The sequence below is a fragment of the Equus caballus genome, chromosome 12, assembly GCF_041296265.1.
Source record: "Equus caballus isolate H_3958 breed thoroughbred chromosome 12, TB-T2T, whole genome shotgun sequence".
Lineage (NCBI taxonomy): Eukaryota > Metazoa > Chordata > Mammalia > Perissodactyla > Equidae > Equus > Equus caballus.
In genome coordinates this window covers 8,443,199-8,461,603 of record NC_091695.1, presented here as the reverse complement: position 1 = coordinate 8,461,603, position 18,405 = coordinate 8,443,199, and the positions used below count along the sequence as shown (strand labels likewise).

The 18,405-nt window shown below is 41.1% G+C and overlaps 1 long non-coding RNA gene across 4 annotated transcripts in view; it reads left to right on the top strand.

Moving 5' to 3' along the window:
- Positions 1–18,405, top strand: part of LOC138916569 (uncharacterized) — a 106,040-nt gene that overhangs the window by 18,363 nt on the left and 69,272 nt on the right. For all 4 annotated transcript variants that reach the window (XR_011423845.1, XR_011423843.1, XR_011423844.1 and 1 more), the window contains exons 2-3: positions 11,873–12,215; positions 14,616–14,685. This is a non-coding gene — a long non-coding RNA (uncharacterized lncRNA). The remainder of the gene's footprint in view (positions 1–11,872; positions 12,216–14,615; positions 14,686–18,405) is intronic.

Genomic DNA, 18,405 nt, shown 5'->3' with positions numbered 1-18,405 from the left:
GTCATTGATCTTTGCCAGCTTTACTACAATAAGCCTTGGAGAAGGTCTTTTTACAATAGCATAATTAGGAGATCTATTGGCTTCTATCACTTGTATTTCCAGCTCTTTCCCAGGTTTGGGGAGTTCTTAGCCATCATTTCTTTGAACAAGCTTTCTCCTCCATTCTCCTTCTCTTCTCCCTCTGGAATACCTGTAATCCTTATGTTGCATATCCTAATGGAGTCAGATATTTCTTGGAGAATTTCTTCATTTCTTTTTTATTTTATTTCTGTCTCCTCCTCCACCTGAAGCATTTCTATATTTCTGTCTTCTGACTGCTAATTGTCTCCTCCATATATCAGCTTTGTTATTCAGGGAATCTGGATTTTTCTTTATCTCATCCATTGTGTTTTTCATCTCCAACATTTCTCATTGGTTTTTCTTTATAGTTTCAATCTCTTTTGTGAAGAATTCCCTTTGTTCACTAATTTTTTCCCTGATTTCATTGAACTGTCTATCTGTATTTTCTTGTAACTCATTGAGTTTTTTCATGATAGCTATTTTGAATTCTTTGTCATTTAGATTGTAAATTTCTGTGCTTTCAGGATTGATTTCTGAGTGCTTGTCAGTTTCCTTCTGGTCTAGAGTATTAATATATTTCTTCATACTGTTTGATGGCACAGAGTTGTACTTCTGCCTAGTGATAGTTACTGGTGCAGCTTCCACCTGCTGCCACTTGGTGGGGGGCAGGAGCTGTGTATTCTGAGCCAACAATGATCCACGGCTCACTTGCTCACAGCTCCTGCTTTTCTATTGTCTGGGCAGGCACTCTGGCCAACTGACTGAGCTGGAGCACTGTGCAGGGGGAGGGGCACTTTCTTTGCTATTGAAATCCCAGGGGCATTGTCGTTCTACCCTTGCTATCTGCGCTCTTGGTGTGCTGGCTTGATGAAGACACATCCACAAAGGCTTAGCTACCTCTTTGCCAGGTTTTCCCATGGGCTATAGGGGAATTTGGAAGGTGAAGGTGTTCCCGTAGAGGGCCACCCCTTCCCCTTCTCCTCTCAGAGCTACACATGGTCCCACACCCTGGGTCTCTGCTGTTGGGGGAGGGAGACGAGCTCCCCTTACCTCCTTCCACCTCCTCCAGGAGGTCCAGCACCTTCACCTTCAGATATATGGCCGCGTGGGTCTCTCAGATGTCTTTTATGTTGTGTGAATGTCCTCTATTGGTTTATGAATATCCTTTTTGTTGCATCTTAGGGGACAGAGTCTAGGGGAAGTGCTCACTCTGCCGTGATGCTGATGTCACTCTGAATCCCAAAGTTTTTAAAGAAAAAACATTTTAGAGTGTTTTTGCCCCATGGACTGGATGTGGACACATGCAGGAAAGCCAAGATATCGATCATCTTAGATCTAGTCAAAAGGGGCCCCGTAGAGGACAACTGTACTTCAATAGAAAGGAAACTGGAAGTGGATGTTGGATTCATGGGATAGCATATGGAAGAAGTGACTGCTGAAATGGAATATATTTGCTCAGGTAATTGGTTCTCAACCAGGGGCAATTTTTCTCTCCAGGAGACAATGAGCAATGTCTGGAGACATTTTTGGTTACAACTGGGGAAGATGGTACTGGCTTCTATTAGGGAGAGGGCAAGGATCCTGGTAAACATCAATGAATGCATAGGAAAGTTCTCCACAACAAGGAATTGTTTGGGCCCAAATGTCAATAGTGCTAAGGTAAGAACTGTGGCTCAGGTCAAGGTGATGTTGAGGGTCTCTGAAGAATGAATGAAAAGGGCCCATGAGAGAAAGTCAGCTTTAAACACATGCCAGACTCAGAGAGCACAGAACCATCTGGGGTGCATGCCAGTCATGTAAGAACATTCCTAGCCCCCTAACATCTCCTAGCTGCCCTGCTTCCACCCTCTACCTCCCAACCCCCCAGCACCATTGTGCTGGAGTCAGAAACCTTGATTATCAAGAAGGAGAGATAGGATGGAAGTGCATAATGGAGAAGGTAATAAGAAAGACCACAGTCCCTTTGTCACTGAAAGTGGCTAGTTTGCAGCAGGCTTTAGCTGACCAAGGGGAGATATATTCTTAAGTTGGGTTTGGAGTTTGGAATATTCCACAGGACTGGACATTAGAATTATTGAGTTGAGGCTGTGACCATGTTTACAGCTTAACGTAATCCTGGGACTCCCTGGAGTGAGCAGAAATGTCTTGAGGTCTACTTGAAATTTTATCCAGAACATTCAAAAGAGATATTGGAATAAAAAAATAAAATAAAGTGGTTGATTACATTCCCTGGGTCCCGCTTGTTTTATGCAGCCATTACCTTAACAGTTACTGAATAGACACTATAAAAGCTGAGAGCTGTCGTAAATATGATCTCATTTAATCATCAGAATTGAGGAGAGTATATATTTTTCTCTTAGTGTTTGAGGTGGCATGATTATTCTTACTTTAAGGGGAGAAAACCAGGGCTTAGAGATGCAGAGGAACTTGACCAGATTGTACATCAAGGGAGGGTTGGATAGTGGCACTGGTGGCAGGGAAGTATAGGAGGTGGTTTCAGTAATCCTGTTAAAACAGATTCATATTCAGAATCCTGGAATCCTATGGATAGAGTGCAGAGATCCTCAAAGTTAGATTCATATGTGTAGCAATATATGACATTTTCATGTCTGTGTGGTCAGCTAAGAGGGAGAGAGCAAGAGTTTTAATGCACTGCACAGCAATAGATTCCAGGAAATAATTTAGAACCAATATTTTCGAGGTATGGGCATGTGGAACTGAGCCCTGATCCAAACGAGTCTCTTTGTAGCGGGTTGAGTTAGTCAGATGGACTGTGTCCTTTCTTCTTGCAGGCTGACTTAAAGGCTTCTTCATGGCACTTTACATAAACCTGTGTTACAGCCCATGTCACATGGTTTTATAACACTTGTTTTTCATGTTGTTTTTTCTTGCCAGATAAGTAAGCTCCTTCAATCTGAGGCCTTTTGCTTTATTCATTTTTATATCTGGTAGCATCTAAAATATAGTATTTAATAAGTGTGGAATAAATAATTTATTGAGCTAAGATCCCTGCCTTCAAGGAATTTATGACGTATGTTGGGGAAACATGAAAAAAGAAAGTTGTAACATAGTATGAATGGTAGAATTTCTGTTTAAAAAAAATACACACATGCCAATTCGTGGGCCAGAAATAATATCTGAAGAACTCTGAACCAAATGGTTAACATTGGTTACCTCCGTGCAGTCAAATTATGGGGGGCTTTTCTTTCTGTGTAATATATTTCTAGAAGATTTTATAGTAAGCAGAAGTATTTTAGTCATTTAGTATTTTAATATTTAGTCAGGGAAAATAGTACGATATAAATAAGAGAAATGGCATACTATATATAATACAGAGTTGTATATGATTAGTTTTAAAATGAGGACAGCGTGCAGCAAGAAAAATAACAGTTCAGAAGAACTGCAGACTCTGGACTGGATGGGTGGCCAGGGAACCCTGTGAAGAAGGAGTGTGAATCTTACTCATTATTCAGGGCTTTGAAATAGATTTCCAAAAGGTATCCAGGTCCTGATCTTCCTATTTGATCGCAGGGTCTTGTTGCTTTTAGAAAAGCCAGTGCCATCTGTTTTTGGGAGCTGGCACCTACCCCTAGCTGCTCCTTTGGACTTCCAAACCACTTTAAAAATTAATGGCTTTGTAGAAGGCCAGCAACTCGCTCTTAAGAGTTCAATATCATATTTATAAACTCAGTCTGTGTTGAGTTCCAGCATATTGCAAATAATTTACAGTGTTGTCCTGCTCAGAGCATAACTAATGTGGATCCACAGCCGTGCAGATAACTTCTCCTATCAGCGGATGATAAACTATAAGTGGCCCCATTTGGATGCGGGGAAATAGTCCAGATTTTTAAGGCTGTATTGGTGCAATTGGGAGGAAAATTCTACAGCAATGGCTTCTCTTACCTGGAAATCATCTCTACAGTAATAAATATAGCCAGCCTCATTGCTACTGGTGATTATATTTAGGAAGAATGAACCGGTCATGAAGTTTATGGCCCTCGGTCTGCTGCCATGAATACTCTCCTGAGCAGTTGCTAAGCAGTTTGGAAAGTAGGTCAGCCAGCCCACGGGCCCTGAGGTCAAAAGGCAAGATCTGGAATGGCTGAATAATTGGACTAAGGTTTTGGATCTGGGTCAGTCGCTCCATAAGGATGAAATGCATAATGGGTATGTTTATACTTCACACTTGTGCCTCAATATCTCTTTAGCAATTTCTCAGTGTATTTTAGGATCCTGGAAACTGGCTCTGCTCTTCCCCAACAAACCAGGTGGAGGTTCTTGCCTTCAAGGTCGTGGTTCCTGTGCAAGATTCAGTCTCCCTGAATCGTCAGAGTCCTGGTTACATTGACTTTATTGACAGCCTTTGAGGTGAAGTACCAAGGGTGTTTGATGCTAAATTTAAACTGGCAACCCAGCTGAAAATTTTACACACTGTTCCATTCAGCTAGGTTGAGTCTGTGTCTTCACTATGATTTTTATTCATTTTTGTCAGACATTAATTAACGAGCACCTAAAATGTGCTAAGGATGGTACTTGGTGTTGGGGTTAAAATGTTGGAAAAAAACACTGTCTTTTGTTTATCCTGTTCTCTCAGCCTAGAATTTCCTTCCCATTCATGAAGCCGGTACTGTGGTATCATAGCTAGGGCAAATATAAGTACTTGCTTTTATTTTACAATTATGTCCTGTAGGGTTTTAGTTTCTGATTAAGTGCCCCAGGAACCATCGTAGAAGATTCTGGGCTGGCTTGTCCCAACCCTCAACCAAGGTAACTATCATTGTTCCTATTTTATATTTGGAGTCTCTGATAGATTAGATTATCTTTGGGGGCAAATATTCATTCCCTTCCCACCTCTGCCTTCAGGGGAGAAGAAGACTTCCCACATTGATGTTGGGCTTGGTTATACAATTTGGTTTGGCCAATGGAATGTGAGTAGAAGTGACAGGTGCCTTTTTTAAGCCTTGGCCTTAAAGAGATATTCCTCTTTCTACAAGCCCCGCTGAGAGATTTCAGTCATGGGAAGAATATGCCCCAAGTAGCTGCTGTTCCTCCAGCCTGTGCCCCAGCATGAGACATGTGAGGCATAGCCAGACACATATTAATAATCCACACATTACTGTATGACACTGATATGTTTTTGGTTGATTATAATGCAACAGCAACTGATTGATACAAACCTCTAGCTAAGATCTCATTCAGAGTAAGGGTTTGTTCATTCATTCATTCAAAAAATATTCAAAAAATACTGAGTGCTGTGTATATACACCAGGCAGAACACCACTGGAATAAGTGATTTTAAAAATCTATTGGCTTTGTTTGTCTTCCTGACTTCTACTCTTTATATTTGATGTAAGGGGATTTATGGTCATTTATAATATACAGACTATAAGAAATAAAATCAAGACACACATTCTCAAAGAAAAAATAGTACTAAAACATCAATTTGAGAAGTGACAAAGAACTGACAACAAATTAACGTCAATTATGTGTAAAAAATAAGCAAACCGTATGCAAATGCAAATAACTCAAACCTGTCTTTTCACTCAGAGGTGCTGCATGATGAGACAACTGGCTACCAGGATTTACAGTTCCAGTTCTTACTCTGGAATTGTATGCTAAAGAAACCCTACAGGAGTCCCTGACAGTCTTAGAGGCAAAGAGGGACTGATATGACAGAGCTAGCTTTCCTCTGTCTGGTGTGACTAGAGCCTATCTTTCAGGTCTGGGGAAGGTGCCAGAGCTGATCTGAATGTATTTAGAATGAATCTTCTTAATGACCTGTCAAGTTCAGGGGAATTGCCAGACCTAGGCTTTAATAACTTCCTGGTTTTTAGTACCTGAGCACATAAAGATGATGTAGAGGCCACGAAGGATGGAGAGTGGCCAGGGTGCGGTGAAAAGGTGAGAGCAGGGGAGTTGGTGCTGCCATCAGAATGGTGGCACATGTCAACACATCCATCTGGGTCTCCTGATTGTACACCTGTTTTTGCAGCTGGAGACAAGGGGATGGAGCAGGGAGAGGTGAAGCAGGCAGCGACAAAATTAGGAAATTGGCAGAGCTTGAATGTGGAGGCCCTCCAGCCTGCATTTTTGCAAAGCCTCCCTGAATCCTGCCTTCTCTTGCTCATACTCACTCCAGCCCCATCCTCTTTTCAATCTGTCCCACTTTCTTCTCTCAAAGGCATTGCTCTATGAGTGGTCTTATAAAGCACAGTATTTAGGACTAGATGGTGTTTTAGAGTTATAAGGAGCAGCAGTCCAGACTCTTTATTTATAGATAGAGAATCTGAGGCTCAAAGATGGACTGACTTCAAATCCATCGCCTAGCTGGTCAGTAGCAGACCTTGGACCAGGTCTCTTGACCTCAGATGATGCTCTTTCCGGTACTCAAGTGGGAATTAATTCCTGCTAAAGACTTGAGACGTTATCATCACCCTGAGACTCTTATAGTAAAACATATAGTAGAGATGCAAAAAGATGAAAGTCTAATCAAGAAATTTCAGGTTTCAAATATAGGCAAGCAAGATGACATTTCTGATGAAGATCCCTCCAATATTTCTCAAATTAAGCTTTGTCTGCTCTCTCCTATTCTGCCTGTGGAAGGGGGGATCTATGTTTTTATGAGAGAGCTCCAAATCTGTCTGGTGTGACAGTTGGGCCATCTCTTCAGGAGTTCAGTATACATTGTCACTTTGAGAGTTTTAAGTCATTATAAAAGTCCCATGTTGGCAAATTTGACCATAAAAAACATGGTTGGATACTATTTTGAAATATTAAGGGAGATTTCCCCCTTCATGTCCATTCCTTATACTCCTAGCCCCCCTCCCGCATTCATTCAGATAGGGCATTTCATGCTTACTGCCTTAGTAAAGGGCTGACACAACAGAATGCAGTTAAAACAAAGAATCTAGGTCTCAAGGGGACTAAATAATGAGTGAGGGCAAAACTTCTAGCCATAGTCTGAACAAGACCTCTGGAATTGGAGAGAGGAAGAGAGCTGGAGAGGATAGAGGAAAATTTGGAAAAGGGTATTTTCTTTGGGCTCTTCACCTAGTCCACGCTTTGGGGACAAAAATATCCTGTAGGTAAGTTTGGAGCTCTGTCCAGAGAGAAGAATTGTGGTATTATATTGGTTAACAATTGTTGCATAACAAAGTACCCCACACAATGAGCATTTAATTAACTCCTGCATCTGTGGATTGGCTGGGAACCAGTTGAAAGTGATTTGTCTTAGCTTGCTGGTTCTGCTGATCTCAGCTGGGCTTGTTTACTCACATGTCTGGGTGTTGGCTGGAGATCACATGACCTAGCCTGGATTCACATGAGAAGCTTGGCTCTGCTCCACATGTTTCTTATCCTCCTCAGGCCAGTGTCTAGCCTGGGTATATTCTTCTAAGGGCTGTAATAGAGATGCAAGAGAGTGAAAGAAACATGCAAAGCCTCTTAAAGCCTACGCTTGGAACTGGCACACTGTCCCTTTAATCTCATTCAATTATTCAAGGAATGTCATGTGATCAAATCATAATCAAAGGACAGAGACACGCAATCAATGGGAAGAACCGCAAAGTCACACTGTCAAAGGTGTGACTGTAGCGGGACTTGAAGAATTGGGCCAATCATACTACGCTTTTCTGAGTAGAACCCAAAGAGAGGGCAAGACCTCAGCATGTCATGAGAGCGAGTAGTTGTATAATTTGTCTAGAAGATAGCTGGGCTTTAACTAGTCTTACAATTTACCCATAGGAATATTTCCTGTGTGACAGTCATAGCATAGATGTAACACAAAGAGGGGCTTAAAGGCGCCGTCAAATGTTTATAACCTGGCAGCAGCTCACCGGATTAAGAGCTGAGGACCACGTGGAATGAGGGATGGTCACAGTGAGTGCTGTATGACTGTATGACAACCCAAGACTGGTTGCCTTCTTGCTCCAAAGCCTTAGCACTATGAAAACCTTATGGAACCTAGACAAAATTGCTAGAGAAGAAGCTGTGTATGTGTTGAGGAGGGGCGTGTGGGGCGTATCCAAAACTGGCTGAGATTGTTTTTTTTTTTTTAACTTTGACGTATACGAAAACATCTTGCAATTTGCCAGTTTTTAAAGCTCACTGAATAATTCACTTGAGTACTCTAGCAACAAAGTATTCCAAATAATACAGACTAGCACTATTCAATGAAATTGTAATGTGTGTCACATGCATAATTTTAAGTTTTCTAGCAGCCACATTAAAAAATATAAAAAGAGAAAGGCGAAATTAATTTTAATAATATATTTGTATTTAACCCAATATATCCAAAATATTTTCATTAAGTTTTTACCACTAATTGGAATGGGAGGTTGAAATAGAAATTAAGTTCAAAATCTTATTTCTGGCATACCTGAGCTTCTGGTTTGAAATTGATACCGGCTTTTTCTACTCTTTAATTATTTTCTGACTAAGTCATGGCTCTCTTAGCCCTCTCTATTTCCAACATCAGCACTGGAAGTTGGCTCTCTCGTCACCAAGCATTGTGTTCCATGAGAGTCACCGAATACAGGGAAGAAGTGGTGGCCTTAAGATTCAGAGGTGAGATGATCGATAAACCTCACCACTTGGTCCACTAAATAACTTGGTTCAGAACACCAGCTTTGTTACCCATGATTTAAATTGCTGCTGAATGGCCTTAAGAGTTGTTCCACATGCTGGACCTTCTGTATTGCCCTAAAATATTAAATCTGGAAATGTCCAGAGTCTACTGTACAATTTTTCTCATTTGAGCCATCCCCCACACTCCTACACTTCCACCATCTCCTTCACAGTGAAGAGAGTCAAGGGTAAGTTCAGGAGATTTCAGTGAATATTTAAACATAGCACCATTTTCCCTCCTTAAGGATGCTCTTGGTGCTAACACCAACACAGTTCCAAGTGTTGCTAATATATCTTAATAAGAGAATAAGAAAATGGAATAAAAATTTCTTTGGGTATACTTCCTTTTCTACTTTGTAAGCAAACTATGTTGGAGTTTCACTCCTGGGATTACTGGGGTTGGCGTCTCTCCAACTCGAAGAGAAAATGTATTGGTTTAATTATAGATGGCATCACAAATATTGGAGAGTAGGTCTGTTAATTTAATAGTTTCCTTGGCCATGGCAAAACTTAGGGTAGGTAATGTACAGATAAAGGAAGACGATGTGAACAGTCAAACAGATCCTGTGCTCTTTGTTCATTAGCTCATTGAAACCTTGAAAAGGCCCTTTTACGGTAAGGGGGCATTATTCTCATGTGGCAGGAATGTTTACTAACCGTTCTCATGACTAAGGTGAGTTTTCCTTCCTAATGTAGTTGGCTGTGTTAGAACTTTGTAGGGAACCACCTCCCTGAGTAGGATGTGTGGACACCAACAGAATAAATCCTTGTGTAAATGGTTATCCATCATTCCTGTTGGATGGTCACCTCCTACAGCTGACACAAAGTTTCCTCCTCCTAGAGACTGGCTTTGATGATAGGACTCATGTGCACACAGTAAGAACTTCCCTGTTGAGTAAAAGTGGGGCAGTTGCCTGATAAAGACATCAGTCCAACATGGCTCCTGGGCTCTCGGATCACATCCTTTGCATATGTATCGGGATGGGAAGTGGGAAGGGAGAAGAGGCTTTCTGGAAAACTCTCCAGTATCAGATCAAGCTACAGCAAACCATCCCAGATTGAGTGTGTTCCATCTCTCACCTCCCTCCAGGTCCTCACTATTCCCCAACAGGAAACACGTACACACTCTCTCTCTTCCAACTTCATGCACAATTGTGAACCTTCTAAATCACTAGCACCTGGGGAAGAAACTGCCTCAACCTTAAAAAAAAAACAAAAACCCAAAAAACAGCCTAGGGCTGTTCCCATCCCTCCTAGAGGAAAAATATTTATTTCCTTCTGGAGGGGGTAGGGGGAAATTAGGGAGGGAGTGGACTGTCCTTTTGTCTGGGCTGTGCCACTATTAATGATACAAAAATAAAGGAAGAAAAATCCCCAATGTTGGGTTTTCATGGTGAAACAGCTTGGGTGATCATATTCTGTTGTGCTCTTTTCACAGAGGTAAAATTGAAGTTCACGCAGGTTCATTGTGTACCCAATCTCACAGGGAGTAAGTGGCCAAGTGTGGATTAAAATTTGGAGTTCTTCTAATTCTAACAGTCATGATATTTCCACTGTACCAGAGCATTATAGCTTTCAGGTCTGGCCCTAACTAGTGAACACACACTGTGAGCAAAAGAGAAATAAAGCTATTTTAATTTAACACTGAGACTTGCGGTATGTAAGACATGGAATGTGTTGTGCGGGAAGAAATAAATCTGGACTGCTTCTTTATTCCTTACTGCAGCCCCCTCCTCCCATGTGAGTGCTCAGCCGAGAGCTCAGGCAGTGTTGGATTTGGGAGGGTTGAGGGGTATTAACTAAAATGACCCAACCTGAGATGGATTCCAGTTCCATTAGAGCTCAGCCTAAAAGCACTTTTCTTCCTTTGAGGGAGGCAAAGATCAAGTGAAAGACAGTTGCTAGACCCTTCATTTGTTTCCTGGAAGCTAATGGACCGTGAGGAGAAGGATGTTCATGCAACTCTAAAGGCAGCCACAGAAGATGCCCTTCAACTGCTGCCCGGGGCTTACAAATGTCCTCTCTTTTAAAACACGCTTTGTCCGTGTGACCAAGTCAGGAATTTCAGAAGCCAGTTCCGTCTTTTCTTTCCACTTGATCCAGATCTAGGCACAGGATGGATTGATTAATTGGCTCATTCGATTAGTGATAATTAATTAGCTCATGAAGAAGTTTTCAGAAGTCCATCTGAGACCTCCATCTCCCAGCTGGGTTCCTATGAGAGTTGAGCTCAGGGGTGATTGATTGACATACCTGTTCATTTATTCACCTGTTTCTTCAATTGGCAAGTTTGTGTGCTTGGCAATGTACTAGGTTAATATTTCCAAATATGTGGTTTTCGTAACTGACTCTCTCTCTCTTTTTAACATAGCACAAGGCTGAACATTATTTATTAACAGGCGCTAGCTGTGTTAGAAAAATGTATAACTATCATACCAAACTCAAATTTTGTGATTATCATTCTTAGGATGTAGCTGAAATAGATAGCTGAAAGAAGGTAAATTTAAAGAAAATTAAATTATTTTTTAAGTAAACAATAAAATTGTTTAAGTAATTAAGTAAATTACATAACTTGAAATTAAGTAAACAATAGTAGAGGTGAGACTGGGTGTCTGCCCATCAAACTGTGAACTTTTACCATCCATAGCTGTCTCCACAGCACCCAGTACAGGTCCTGCACATAGAAGGTGCTCAATAAATGTTTCTTGAATAGACTGAGTTTGTATGCCTGACCAACATACCACTGAGCTGGAGGGTGTCTCTGGTAGATAAGACTTCTCTCTCTGGCTTGCCACTGCTTTCAAATTTGGAGAGTTTTCTGTAAGAAGCATCAGAAATTGATAACAATAATACTGTTGATGTTGATAGTGATAATAATAAGAGCTATTTATTGAATGCTTCCTATTTTCTAGGCATTGTTTTAGGTAAGAACACATGTCACTTCTAATTTCTAGTCTTTGCTATGTTTGTGTTATGTTTTAATATTCCCTTTTTACTCTGAGAAAATATAGGCTTAGCAGGGTTAAGATCACTCAGCTGCATGTGCAAAAAGGAATCCTGCATATTTGACACTGAAGGCATTTGATGCTTTTTTCCCTCTGTACAACAGTGTCCATTGAGATTTTTTCTCAAATGTGGCTAACAGAACTATCCAAATGCTAATTTGTGCATCTTTATCTGATTACAGATCAGGACTGACTGCATCAGAATGGCGGTTCAAAATGGCTGAATAACCTCCCTACCACAGTTGGGAAGACAAGAAATTGTGCCCACGCAGCCATCAAGCAGTCCAATTATATTTTTTCACTTCATTCCGCAAAAATAAGAAAAAGAAAGAAAAAGAAAGAAAAAAAGCCAGCCAGCCTTGAGCTGTCTTGAAAACTCTTTGAAGTGTAGATTTTGCGTTAAAGCTACATCTTGTAGCTGTAGGATGGGGCAGTGGGAAGAGAAAGGAGTGAGGAAGGGTACCAGAAGTTTGGCAAAATGGGATCAGGTGACCATCTGTTTGACTGCAAGACACGAGAAAAAAGGTAATTTAGAGCTCTGCTCTCCAACTGTAATGATTGTGCTTGCCTTTCTTTGTCATCCCAAGAGAGGGATAATAAAGGTTGCAATCCTTCAGTAGGGCTCTGCAGGACATCCCCCTTCAAATCATCTCAAGCCTTTTATTCCAGCCACTGTTTGGCACCCAGTTCTGTGCAGACTTAGACCAGCTTCATGCAGAGGCAACCTGAGTGCTCCCCTCTCTCACTTCTCACCATGGACCTCTCTGACATCATGATGGCAGCCACCTATGGGAATAGATGCAGTCTTCAAAAGCAAAGGCGTCAATGCCCTGTGGTGCTCTTGTGAGCAATGGGAGACAGAAACTGATAAATAAAATGCTTCCCCTTTATTTTCCTGGTGGGTGGTTCTGAGATGCACTTTGGTAGCTGTCCAGAAGGTTCTGGGGAATCCAGTAACCAGCAGCCCATAGTGGTGGCCAACTCATAACACATCCTAGTGTTGATTTTCCTTTTTATTCTATTTCACTGTCCTTGTCCCTTACTACTTCCTGCTCCCAGGGATAATGTTTCCAAATAAACTATGCACACATAATAAATCCTTGCTTCTGACTTTTTTAGGGGGCAACTCAGAAAAAGAAAGATTCTAAGAGTGGTAATAATGAATAACTCAAATTTGCACAGCGTTTTACAATGTACTAAGTTTTTTCACACAATACCCCTTTTATCTGTACAGCAGGCAATTATGCAAACATGTACATACATGCACAATATGTAGTACATGGATTATTATTATTCTCATGTCCTAGATGAGACTGCTGAGATTCCAAGAGATGAAACAGTTTACTCAAGGGCATTCAGAAGGTAACAGTAGAGCTAGAACAAGAATATTGTCTTTTGAGCTCTCAGTCCAGTGTTCTTTCTACTTTGACCACCTTCAGAGTCCTGCGACCATTTGCCTAGAATTTTTCAAACTGGGACCGTGTTCTAGAACTTTGCCTTCACTAGACTTCAATTGCCAGTATATTAATGAACATGACGTGTATCAATGAAATCAGTCATTCAAATGGCTCAGTGTGCCCACTTAAATGCAACTATGTATTTCCTGAAGATTTTCGAAAAGTGTTCAGTTCTTTCACTTCTGTGGGGTCTGATTTGAGGCCAGCTTGCTTCATAAGCAGCCCCTGTCCTCAGAAAAATATCAGGAAGAAGATATGATAGTAAAAATAGCTACCATATATTGAGAATCAGCCAATACTCTAAGTGCTTTTTATGGTTGTCTTGATTAAATGTTAAAGATTCTGTGAGGAATTCAAAATATGATATACTTCCGAAAAAAAAAAAGATTCTGTGAGGCAGTTACCCTTAATATTTCCTTTTTGAAATACTGAAGCACAGGGAAGTTAAGTAATTTATCCAGGGTCACACAGCTAGTAATTGGTGTAGTCAGCATTTGAACTCAGGCTGTCTGACTCCAGAGCTCACTCTCTTAAACATTATGCTATACTGCCTGGGTGAAAAAGTGTATTTAATGTTGCTCATTTTGTCATTTTCTATTAAATGATAACTCTACTGCCCAGTTCCCCTGAGTCTGAGAGAGGGTGATGAGAGACTAACTCTTCTGCCAGAATCCACTTCATCGACTCTGTTTTACAAAATATAGCAAGTCATGACTATGTTGAAGTTATCACTCTGCCTGTAACACTAACAATTAGCAAAGACCCAAAGAGAAGGGTTATTTGAGAACTTGTTCAAATGTCAAGAGTCTCTTATAAGCCATGGTATATGATTTTATGAGAAAATGTAGGCATTGTATTAAAAAATTAATCTATTTTGAATCCTCATTAACATGTATTAGAAGTTATTTCTAAAAGGCTAATCATTCTTAAATTTAAAAATTAAACATCAAACTTCTAGTGAATTAAAGTTTAAAAATTAAGTGTAATTTTGGATTACATTTGTAATCCAATTTTAGATTGAATTTTGGATTATCTATTAGGTTACACTGGATAATAGATTGGGTTCCAATGGATAAGCATTGTGAGATAGTGAAGAGTAGAACTTTTACATATGGACAATTATAGAATAGCTCTAGGAACAGTCTAAGTATTGAAGATCAGTGATTCTCAAACAGAGGTGGAGAAGAGGTGGATTGGAATTACATGGTGGAAAGTTGCTCTTCAAGGTGATTATACCAACTTGTACTTTTTTCAGCTATGTGAGGGTGTTTCCGTTTTCCCACATCTTCCGTAATGCTGGTGTTACCCAGACTTTGTAATTTTGCAAAATTGACAAATATGAAATGGATCTCGTATCTGTTGTGTGTGGACTTTCTTAAATTAAGGAGTTTGCTTATAAAGTACTCTTTGCCCTTGATAGCCTTATTGATCAGTCTCCTTCTCTCCCTGTATCCTGTCTGCTATTTAGGCTAAGCCATAAGAGTTAGTGACACATGAGAGAAGAGGGGAGGAATTGCCTGGAACAGCAACGTCCACAGGTAAGGATGAAGGAAGGTATCATGTACAGGTAATTTCTACATAAAAGGAAGGGAACTAGAGGCTGTTCTTGTGGAGATTAGAGAGAAGAGATCAGAGGGGACAGAAACTCCTCCACTCTATGACTTCCCCGATCATTAATGGCATGGGGTCACCTGAGATGAAGCTACTTAATATCCAAAAAGGAAGCAAACTAATGTTTTGTTCTGCATATCTGATTTGCTTTGTATAAAAATGTTGACCCGTATCCCCAATTCCAACATACCTCAGTCCAATCTACTAAACTTTAGTGTCAGATACTGTCCCAACCAAGCTCATCTGTATTGTTTCCTTTAATCATCCAGACCATCCCATGGGAAGTGGGGCACTGTGATTTTTCCCTTTTACATGTGAGGAAACTGAGATAGTGAGATAAAGGAACCTGCCTAAAGCCCTGTTAGTAAATGGCGGCATTGCCATTCTAATTCAGAGGTGACTGACTCCAGACAGGAACTCCTGACAACTCAATGATCCACACTCCAATTGGAGCACCTATTTGTAGTGGTCTCATGGGAGAGTAGTGGGCATTAGAAAGACAGGAGGCATTTGAATGCAGTCCCTGGACTTTGTGGTCAGAATAGCTTATGGGATGTTGAGCAAGAGGTGGCACCATTTGCATCATAGGAAATCTCCTATGATGATTTCCTGACATGACAATAGGCACTCTTGACAGAGGGAGGCAGTGGGCTCAGGAGCCTTCAGGGATGTGGTAGATGCAATCAGCAGGTGAACGAGTTAAAGGATGATACAGCACATCAAGAACTTGGCTCTAGAGCCAGTTAGACAAAGTCTTAAGTCCTGACCTCTGTTATTTCTTACTCTTATGACCTTACGCAAGCCACTCATCCTCTCTGAGCCTTTTTATGATCAGTAAAAATTATGTAATGCTATATAGATTTGTGGATTAAATAAGATACTGCAAATAAAGCCTTGGTGCACTATCAGGTATACAGTAAGTGCTACATAATGGGAAATGTTAGATGAATGGAGAGATAGCAGCAGGCAGGTCTGGCAGTAAGCAACAAAAAGGAGAAGAACCTAAGAAAACTGCTGCTGAATTTTGCAATATGAACTAAGAGAAAGGAAAGTTTAAGACAAGTAGCCAATGGACATAGAATGTGGAATTTTAAAAAAGATCTATCTGCCTAAATATTGGCAGAATTCCATCTCCAAACACATATCCACACTCACGCCTGAGTGCTTAGGGCTATTGTGGTGCCCCTGCAGCTTACTTTGGAAATAAGGGACCTGAGGCAGTTTCTTCAACTTCATTGCTGAGAGAATATCCCCAGGGAGACCTATTTCCGTGGGACTCTCATGCTGGACTCGGAAAAACTTGCAAGTGAGATCAGTACCTCTTTGTCTGTTTTGAAGCTTTGCTCTTTGTAATGACGTGTTTTCAAGGCTTCCAGGGGAAATCTTTGGAAGATAATGAGCAGAAGGACACCAGGACTCCAATTGGGCAAAGTCTTACAACTTTCTTGAGGGTGGAGAAGGGGAGGATTTCTGAACAGGGCGGGGGGAGAAATATGACTCTTTGTAACAACGAGCTATTCTTTGTTTAAGTCGATGGCACTCTTGGCTTGCTATGCCTGGGTCATGCCAAATGACTCATTTCCTCAGTGTTGGGTTGGATCAGCACTGAGTCTCCCACACTAACACTCCCAAGGTGGACATTGGAGTGATGGAGTGGGATACCCTGTCTGGGGAACTACCCTCCCTCTCTTGGCCTCATTATTCCTGGGATCTAACCACAGAGCTAGGCTAACCAACAGAGGTAGCTGTCCATGGTATATATTGTATCGTCCTGGGGTTCTGCATGGGTATTTCCATAAAATGTCAATTTCTCCACTCAGGCCTTAAAAATTAAACTCTTGAACATTAAAAGGAGCAGCAGGAGAGAGAACTCTGACAGAAGAGCATGAGGTAGAAAGAATACTGTCAGGAGGAGATGACTGTTTTTATTCCATCTGCCTGAGCAGAGAGCTCTTATGATACATGAACTCTGAGAGAACAGGTAAGACCTGGTGCTCAGATGAGAGCTGAGCTGTGAGGCAGCCACACAAAAGGTCGAATGTTTATTGTCCTTGCTTCTCGGAGAACCTGATATTGACTACACAGCTCTCTCGTTGTCTTCCTCCTTCCATCAAACTGCTTTTATCCAAGAGCCATTAGCTCTAAGCTCTTCCTTCCTGGCAGGGCCAGGACTAGAGTGGGCTGGGAGGTTGCAGGTGTCCTTGGAAATGGCAGCTTCTGTCAGTGTATGCCTCTGGAGAGTGAGGACCAGAGAGAAGGGAGCAAAGTCCTAAATACTGCCATGAGTGAGAGGAAAGGGATATGGCATCCTTTTTCAGGATTATAGGAGTAAGAGCTTTACATCTTCCTTCAACTGTCTATTTTTTCCTCTCTCTTCTTATTAATCTGTCGGGCAGAAATGACCAACCCAGGACTTCTGTCTTAACTGAATTTCCCCTAAGAATTGGCGTTATCCTGAATGCTCTTGTGTTGTCTTTTTCGTCCCTAAGTTGATAGTCTTGGGCATTTTCTACATTCAAAACTTTCCCCCAAACTTCTGTTTTTCCCCCCACAAAAATTATTTCTGAAACAAAGTGAATTTCTCTCTTTCCTCCCAGGCTGATAACTGGTACCCGCTTTATAGATAGCACCTGGTCACCTAGTTTACACCCAAGTCCTCTCTTACTGAACATTCCCCATCATTCTCCATGGGTCCAGAGTAATTGGCTTTTTAAAGGAACAGAATCAACGTGTTGTAGCTTTGTGTGGTCTCTGCCTATAAAAGGTTGTGACGGCTGATGTTGGCCTCTGACAGTTCTGTTTAAATTGTAACTTATAAAAACTGAAATAAATTGCTTTAACAAATGGCTCTGTGAAGCGCTCTTGCTGTCAAACTAAATTTCATTCTCTTGAGGGAATCTACAGACGAAGATTTAAGTACAGATGAAAGTAGTTTGGTCATTTTAGACTAATTCCCAAGGCAATTCTGGGCCCTCAAATATTGTCTAGCAGTTGTTAAACATCAAATTTAAAGAGGGAGGAAATTGGTCTCAATGTGATGCAGACCCTGAGGTTTTCAGGCAGGTCTTTCCTTGGGCAAGTTCTACAAGACTGTGAAGAATTATTGAACTAGGAGAAACCATTTTGCTGAAGATATAGAATTTTGACTTTTTCTCTTGGTAAAAGCATGACATTTTTTCATTCTGGCTATTTAATGAATGTAGGAAACTGTACAAATCTAGCCCTGTCTGATGATTACTGTGTTCTGAGGTGAAACGCTACATGGAGGCTCATGAAGTGATCCCAGGCCTTGGGATTACTCACCTCGCCTTCAGAACTGCCTTGCTCTAATCTCAATAGTCAGTCCTTCACCAAGAAATTCTCCTTTAAGACCCAGGGTCATCCATGTTGCACCTTGAAGCTTGTTTTTCAAACATCTCTTCCTGGGATGGTGTATCAGTTAGCTTTGCTGTGTAACAAATCACCCAAAAAAGTCTTCAAACAACAACTGTTTATTTACCTTATAATTCTGTTGGTTGGAAATGTGGGCTGGGCCCAGCCAGGTGGCATTTCTATCTTTGCTGGGCTCACTCATTTGTTGTAACTGCCAGACTGTCCTTTGGCTGGTTAATTAGGATGGCTTCAGTGGGGATAGCTTATCTCTGCTC